Consider the following 8,487-nt stretch of genomic DNA (forward strand, 5'->3'; position numbering starts at 1 on the left):
ATGAATATTAAAATTTTTAAATCTTCAATTCCTTTACTATTAACATACTCTTTTTTTTTTTTTGGTCTTGTTTCTCAATAGTAGAGTAGATTTTGCTTAAAGAAAATAAAAGCAGCATGAGAAACCATACAATGATTACAGAGTTCATACTCTTGGGCATCTCACATGACCCACAGCTTAAGGTTGTAATCTTTATTTTATAATTTATGGCTTATGTATTAAGTGTCACTGAAAAAAAAATTATCATCCTCACCTGGATAGAATGACATCTCGAGACTCCTAAGTTTCATTTCCTGCAGAATTTCTCCTTCTTAGAAATCACATTTACCAGTGTCTCTATCCCCAGATTTTGGGGAACAATCATTACAAATGCCAAGATCATTTCCTATAATAATCATTTAGCTCACCTATTTTTCTTCATCTTCATGGGTGTTTCTGAATTTTTTCTTCTCATTGCCATGTCTTCTGATTGATACATTGCCATCTGCAAGCCTCTTCATTACACCACCATCATGAGCAAAAAAATCTGCACCCTGCTTGTCTTTGGGTCCTGGCTAGGAGGATTTCTTACCATTTTCCCACCACTCATGCTCATCCTCCAGCTAGATTTCTGTGCTTCCAATGTAATTGATCATTTTTCTTGTGACTATTTCCCCATCTTAAAACTCTCGTGCTCAGAGACATGGCTTTTAGAGATGATTGGTTTTACTTTGCTTGTCACTCTGCTCTTTACTTTAGTATTAATGATTCTCTCCTACCTGTGCATCCTTAGCACGATCCTGAGAATCCCACCTGCTAGTCAGAAGAAAAGGGCTTTCTCCACATGCTCCTCTCACTTGATTGTCATTTCCATCTCTTATGGAAGCTGTATGTTCATTCATGTCAAGCTTTCAGCAAAAGAAAGAACATCACTGACCAAAGGAGTAGCTATTCTCAACACCTCAATTGCCCCCATGTTGAACCCTTTTATTTATACCCTGAGGAACCAGCAAGTAAAACTAGCTTTCAAAAACTTGCTGCATAAAGTACTGTTTTCTAGAAACTAATGAAAGTATGTATTAACATGAATAGATGTTATTGTGAAGATCCAATAAAGGGCAAATAAAATTTCAACTTCTAGAGTATCCTCCAATATCCATCTCACAGATACCTGCAATGTTGTGTTCATTTCCTTAAACTTACTGTTAAACCTGAAGTAACTTTGTTGTGTCTTTTTTCAAACCCTCTATAGGTTCCATTTCCTCATTGATTTACAATACCAAATAGAGCATTAGTGGCTATAAAGCAAGAATCATTTTCCTGAGTGTTCCAAATAGTAAAAATAGTTATTTTTACTGTAAAGACTTGAGTAAATGCTCATTTCATTGATTTATTCTTAATTTTTTGTTGTTCCTAATATCACATTTTCTTTTATTCTTACATTTTTGTTCTTAAAGCTATAAAAAGTATGAAATAAATTATGTAACAACCATATTTTGTGCACACTAGCTGCATATCTGTCCATTTCTTCCCACTCAGTTGAGTGTTTATTTCACAGCTTATAGGTTATTTTATAGTCACATATCTTTTGCTTTCTAGTTATGCTTAGGGCATGTGTTATGTCCTTTTTATGTACTACCCTTCTTTAACTGTGTTATTATTGTTTTTTTTTTAAGATTTATTTATTTATTTATTTGAGAGAGAGAGAGAGAGAGAGAGAAAATGAGCAGGGAGAAGAGGAGAGACAGAGAGAGAGGGACAAGCAGACTCTCTGCTGAGTGGGGAACCTGATGCTGGGCTGAATTCTAGGACCCTAAGATCATCACTTGAACTGAAGCTAGATGCCTAACCAACTGAGCCACAAGACACCCCATTTCTGTGTAATTTGTTTAAATATGCAACAGATGAAGATACAGGCAGTCACCATTACACCTATGCCACGTGAGTGTTTGATATGAATTTTTTAAATACTAATATCTCTTCTATAGAGAACAATTATTCTGTGTCGTATGTCAACCATGTATGTCCTTAACAATATCATGTTTAACCTTCACAGATATATGGCAACATAGATTTATTATCTCTGTTACATGTGTGCAAAGTGATGCTTGGAAAGGTTGAGTAATTTTCCAGGGATCTTGAGGTATTACAGCCAATGTGATAACTGGTTTGTAAAACAAAACAAAGAGACAAAAAGTTGTGTTTTTTTCATGCATATTTAAAATTGTGGTAACCTGAAAATATCTATAGCTTTTACTTAAGACCTGCACAATTTTATTGGTGTTTTACACTCACATTATATCATTTAGGCATGATTATATTATTATAGTCAAGTCAGGGAAGGTACTAATTCCTAATATTATACTTGGCATATAAATTAGAATTTTATTTTGTTTTATTTTATTTTAAGATTTTGTTTATTTATTTGAGAGAAAGAGTAATGAGTGGATGAGGGGCAGAGGGAAAACTAGGCTCTACACCAAGAAGGAGAGCCAGATGCAGGGTTTGATCCTGGGACTCTGGGATCATAACTTGAACTGAAGGTAGACACTTAACCGACTGATCCACCCAGGCACCCCTACATTAGAATTTTAATCAATCAAAACAAGAAACTCTTCAACATCTATTGCTGGTGAGCAACAGAGCAAGGAGAAAATATATAAAGTGTTAGTAGTAATACTAAACATTCTTATTGGAAGGCAGATGAAAAATATGGAGTAAAGAATGGACTTAGTACTATGCAATAGATGATCTGTTTTAAAAAATGGCATGGGGTAGATACACATTCAGTAGAGATATGCATTAGGAGCTAGATTTTATTTATTAATCTCTGAAAAATAATATCAAGGGAAACAAACTTTACCTGGTGTGGTTGTTTGCTTGCTTTTTTTTTTTTTTCCTGTCTCATTGAACACTGTCCCACAAGCTTCATTTTCAAATTCAATATTATTGTGTATGATGTTTTATATTCCTTAGTGTTTTGTGTATAGTCCTATTCTGGCAATTTTGATTCACTGAATTATTCCCAGTGAGCCAGCAGCAGAGAGAACAGATAAAACAATAAGTAGTTTATGCTACATAAAATCTATGTAGAAACCATGCCAGACAGTTTTAAAACACCTTTTGATATTTTTTCTTCCTCATCTATTTGTTGCTTTCTCATTCTCTGTACTCAAAGAAATATACTTCCTCTAGATAAAATGGAAAATTTAAGACAAAAACATTAGCAGCAGAAAGCAAAAGCTTTCACTGAGAGGAAGTGTGTCTGGGAATGCTGGGTTTCCCTGGATTACAACAATGACAGCTCCTAATATATTTTTATGTTCCAGCCATTCTGCATGTTAGTGAGCCTGTATGAAAATCAGAGGTAAGTCAGACATATAGAAAGCAAAGGAGTCTCCCAAACTTTATCATTGCATCATTACTTATCAGCTCAACTTTTAACTAGATTAAATAGGGTATACTGGAGTTCTATTTTGCAAGTGGGTATAGAAGTCCATGTTTTGTTTTATTAATCAATTTATTCATTCTCTATTAAATAAAAAGCAGGAAATTACCATCTCTCTGCCTGTTTTTCTAAACAGGCTAGGTAGTACCTTCTTTAAGAGAATAGACTTAATTTTAGGTAGTCCCTGATTACACTGAACAGTTCTTAGTTATATGAATATATCTAAGGTACAAAACCAAACTGACCCCAGTTCTTCATTTGGGAATAAAGATAAAGTTGCATAAGTGTGTCACGATGAAGACTGAATGAGATAGAATATATAAATCCTTAGTATGTCATTGGAATACATAATGCCTTTCTTTAAACACAGTTACTAAGAATATTCTGCCCAAAGTTGGAAATCAATTCTAACTATAAGAAGATAAATAAACCAGCTCTTCTTAAACCATATTTAGTGCCACATGGTTTATACAGCACTTTCATTTATATTATTTCAATTAATTCCCAAAACATGCTTGAAATTTCATTGTACAAGGTAAAGAGAGAAAACAGATGCCTAAGGAAATGAAGTACCATTCAAAATCACAAATCTATTAAGTGGCCCATTTATATTTTTAACCCACATTTTTCTAACTGCAGAGCCCATATACTTTTTGCAATAGCAATTTACCTTAGAGTGTCATAAGTAAGAAATTAATAGGACTTTTATACCATGATCTTATTATGAGTTTATGTATTTTTCCTTTTTTATTTGATTATTGATGACTAAATAGAGAATGGAACAGTGGTGTTTTCAGAATGAAATCTTGAAGGTACTTCGTGGCCATCTTTTAACAAATACAAAGTATTATTGCTAAATTTCATTTTGAATAGCTCAAAGAGTATGCCTCAGGGGTTCTTAGAAGCGGTCCTTGATTTTGACCAAATGGGTGGAAAATAATTTAAGTTGAACCTAAACCATGTTCTTCCAGGGGAAATATGGATCTGTGTTCAGAAATAAAAAGATGGGCTAAATGCTTAGAGATATGCTTCATACTCTGCATGAGTACATCCTTGGGATGGCTTCAGGCTTGAGGAATCATATGCACCTTGTTAAACATTGAGGTTTTTTCTCCCCAAAGCCTGCTGAATGAAAGAATGAATGAATGAATAGCATCCATCAGGCTTAGTTGATGTTGGTAAATGAATACTGTCCATTGAATTTTCATTAACATTTTTACACAAGTAGTATAGTATACCTCCCCCAATTCTGTAATATTGAATCATTTTCTCTGACAGTTTCTTTAAGAATGTTCTCTGCTCCTACAAAATTGACCTATTAATATTGATTTTCAGTGTTGTTCACATGAACCCTTCCTGATCTATTAATACCTTCTTTCTTATCTTTTCATATATCCCCTCAAAGGTCTAATCAGTAGCCAAAATATGTAAGTCAGTCATGGTATTATTTTTCAGAACAGTCTTAAAATTGATAGGAATTCTAAAAGGAAAAAAGAATATGCAAAAAAAAATGAAATAAGGGTAAAAATACAGTGCAGTATCACATTATTACCTATGGAAGAGTAATAATATACTTTTTTTAAACCTAGATTTCCAATTTCAATAAAATAGTGCAGAAATTTCAACCTTGAGATTTAAACCAAATGTTGCCTATTTATTGAAAATGTATATTAAGACTTCCAGGTGTTATGAAAAGCTAGTGCTATCAATGAAAACCCTGATGAAGGAAGAGAGGTGCTGGTGAGCAAAATACAGTTAATTAAAGGAATGAATGCTAAAGAAATTTAATGAAAGTAATTTTAAAATAATGTCTTATACATATTTTTTTAATTATATATCAAAAAAATGGTTTCTTCTATATGTCCTTTGTCATAATTTACTTGATATGGGGATTTTAGGCCCAGTGAATATATATATCTTGAAAAGTAGATAAACTAAGAAAACACATCTTGGGTTATTTTTTATTGTGTTTTATTAGTCACCATATAGTGCATCATTAGGTTTTGATGTAGTGTTCCGTGATTCATTACTTCTGTATAACACCCAGTGCTCCATGCAATCTGTGCCCTCCTTAATACCCATCACCAGGCTCACCCATCCTCCTACCCCTGTCCCTTCTAAAACCCTCAGTTTGTTTCCTGGAGTCCATAGTCTCTCATGGTTCATTTCCCACTTCATTTTCTCCCTCTTCATTTTTCCCTTCCTCCTCTTAATGTCCTCCATGCTATTCCTTATGATCCACAAATAAGTGAAACCATATGATAATTACTTCATCTGATGAGTTATTTCACTTAGCATAATCTCCTCCAGTCGTATCCATGTTGATGTAAAAATTGGATATTCATACTTTCTGATGACTGAGTAATATTTCATTGTGTATATGAACACATCTTGTAAAGCAAAGATTCAACCTACATACTACACAGCCAAGAATTGGGCATACAATAGAGAACTTCACCTGATGGGTGTCTGTGATGCAAGAACAAACTCAAAATGAATGAATGAATGAAGACAAATGTTTATTTTGAGCCTCGTATGATATGACTCTTCCAGACACTGGACTGTGTTGCAAAGGTCAGACGCTGTCCTAACTTTCAGACATGCACAACCTAGTGGAGGTATTCACAGGATATTTCAGCACAGATGTGTCGTGGACTAGGAAGAATCTCTGAAAAATTTTTATGAAACTCACACAAAGAGTAATAAACCTATTGTTGTGGGAATAAGGAAGAAGTGATGTGGAGTATCACTGAAATCTGCTACCCACAAGACTACTTACATACACATATTCTATTTAATGCAAGTTTCACAGTCATTGTCAGAAAGGTTACTCTTACTGAGGAACAGCAGAGAATCAAAGTGGATATCAATAGCCTTTAGTAGCAATGATGAAGTGTTACAAATATCTGACATGCCTCAAATGTGGTGACCATATCTAAGCTGAATGAAAACAGTGAATTGTTGAGGGTGTGATGGAGTGCAGGAGACAGATAAACCATGGTGGGGAGAGGTCACCATGTTCACAAAGTGGAAAAGCAAAGCTAAAATTCACTTGCCCAGAGCCTCCCAGATACTGTACAACCAGAGGATTCCACCTCACTTTTTTGTTGTTGTCATTGTTCCTATGTGATTTTCTTGCTGTTACTTTATTCATTACTATTACTTTAAGACAGGATACCATCTTAATCCTGAAGCTTTTCACCAAGGGATTTCACCAAGGGATTTTTTCACCAGGATTTTTTCACAGGATACCATCTTAATCCTGAAGCTTTTCACCAAGGGATTTCACCAAGCGATCCTTAAATAGCTTTTTTTTAAAAAATATTTCTTTATTTATATATTTGACACAGAGAAAAAGAGGGAGGGAGAGAGAGAGCACAAGCAAGGGGAGAGGCAAAGGGAGAGAGAGAGAAGCAGGCTCCCCATTGAGCAAGGATCCTGATGTGGGCCTCGATCACAGGACTCTGGGTCATGGCCTGAACTGAAGGTAGATGCTTAACTGACTGAGCTACCCAGGTGCCCTAATCCTTATATAGTTTTTTTTTTTTTCATGTAAAGCATTTTTCCAAATGCTTCACATATTAACTCATTTAATAGTCACAATAACTTTATAAGAAAGGCCTGCATAGAAGACATGAACAGACATTTCTGCAAAGAAGACATTCAGATGGCCAACAGACACATGAAAAAGTGTTCAACATCACTTGGCATCAGGGAAATGCAAATCAAAACCACAGTGAGATACCATATCACACCAGTCAGAATGGCTAAAATTAACAAGTCAGGAAATGACAGATATTGACGAGGATGCGGAGAAAGGGGAACCCTCCTACACTGTTGATGGGAATGCAAGCTGGTGCAGTCACTTTCCTCAAAAAGTTGAAAAATAGAGCTACCCTATGACCCAGCAATTGCACTACTGAGTATTTACCCTAAAGATACAAAGGTAGTGATCTGAAGAGGCATGGGCACCCCAATGTTTATAGCAGCAATGTCCACAATAGCCAAACTATGGGAAGAGGCTAGATGTCCATCAACAGAAGAATGGATAAAGAAGTGGTATATATATATATACACAACGGAATACTTTATACAATGGAATACTATGCAGCCATCAAGAGAAACACAATCTCGCCATTTGCAAAGACATGGATGGAACTAGAGAGTATTACGCTGATCAAAATAAGTCAATCAGAGAAAGACAATTATCATTTTATCTCTTTGATATGAAGAATTTAAGAGGCAGGGAGGGAGGTTGTGGGGGGCAGGGAAGGAAAAAATGAAACCAGATGGGATCGGGAGGGAGACAAACTCTAAAAGACTCTTAATCTAATGAAACAAACTGAAGGTTGCTGGGGCAGTGGAGAGGTAGGGATAGGGTGGCTGGGTTATGGACATTAGGGAGGGTATGGGCTATGGTGAGAGCTGTGAAGTTTGTAAACCTGATGATTCACAGACCTGTACCCCTGCAGAAAATAACACATTATATATTAATTTTTAAAAAAAAAGAAAGAAAGGCCTGCATACAGAAGAATAAATTGTATTTATTAGAAGAAATGCAGACATGGTTTCAGGCATAGTAATTACCTTGGACTCATGCCTAGATAGCCTCACTCTTCCTTATGGAAATAACTATGGTAATATCATGTAATATAAAAAAAGAAATTAAAATGTACTATCTTAAAACCACATACAAGTAAAGAAATTAAACTATTTACCTGAGTTTTATTGGGGAATGTTTACCTAACTCTTTAGCTGGGGGACATACTTCAATAATAATAGTAATAATTATTATTTTCAATAGAAAGAGAAGTCATTTGTATACGAATACAGGTCATAATAATTACATATAGGCTGAAACAGCATAAACTGTGGCAAGGGATTCAGATGGGATTAAACTCAGTTCTAAAATCTCCAGCTTAAATTATTTCCTGCCTCTTTCTCCCTTCTATCTCTAACTTCTAAGGTTGCTGGTGGCAATGACAAGTATATCTGACTGATGAGATAGGAGGAGTTGGAAAAGTTGAGTGTTAGCAAAAGTTGATCAATGTCTAAGAACA

General features: G+C 35.0%; 1 pseudogene across 1 annotated transcript; it reads left to right on the forward strand.

The window, feature by feature from the left end:
- Positions 1–116: 116 nt before the first annotated feature.
- On the forward strand, positions 117–1,046 carry LOC308347501 (olfactory receptor 6C3-like; annotated as a pseudogene). The gene has a single exon. The product of its transcript is annotated as an olfactory receptor 6C3-like (transcript).
- Positions 1,047–8,487: the final 7,441 nt, after the last annotated feature.

The sequence above is a fragment of the Martes martes genome, assembly GCF_963455335.1.
Source record: "Martes martes genome assembly, chromosome: 8".
NCBI lineage: Eukaryota > Metazoa > Chordata > Mammalia > Carnivora > Mustelidae > Martes > Martes martes.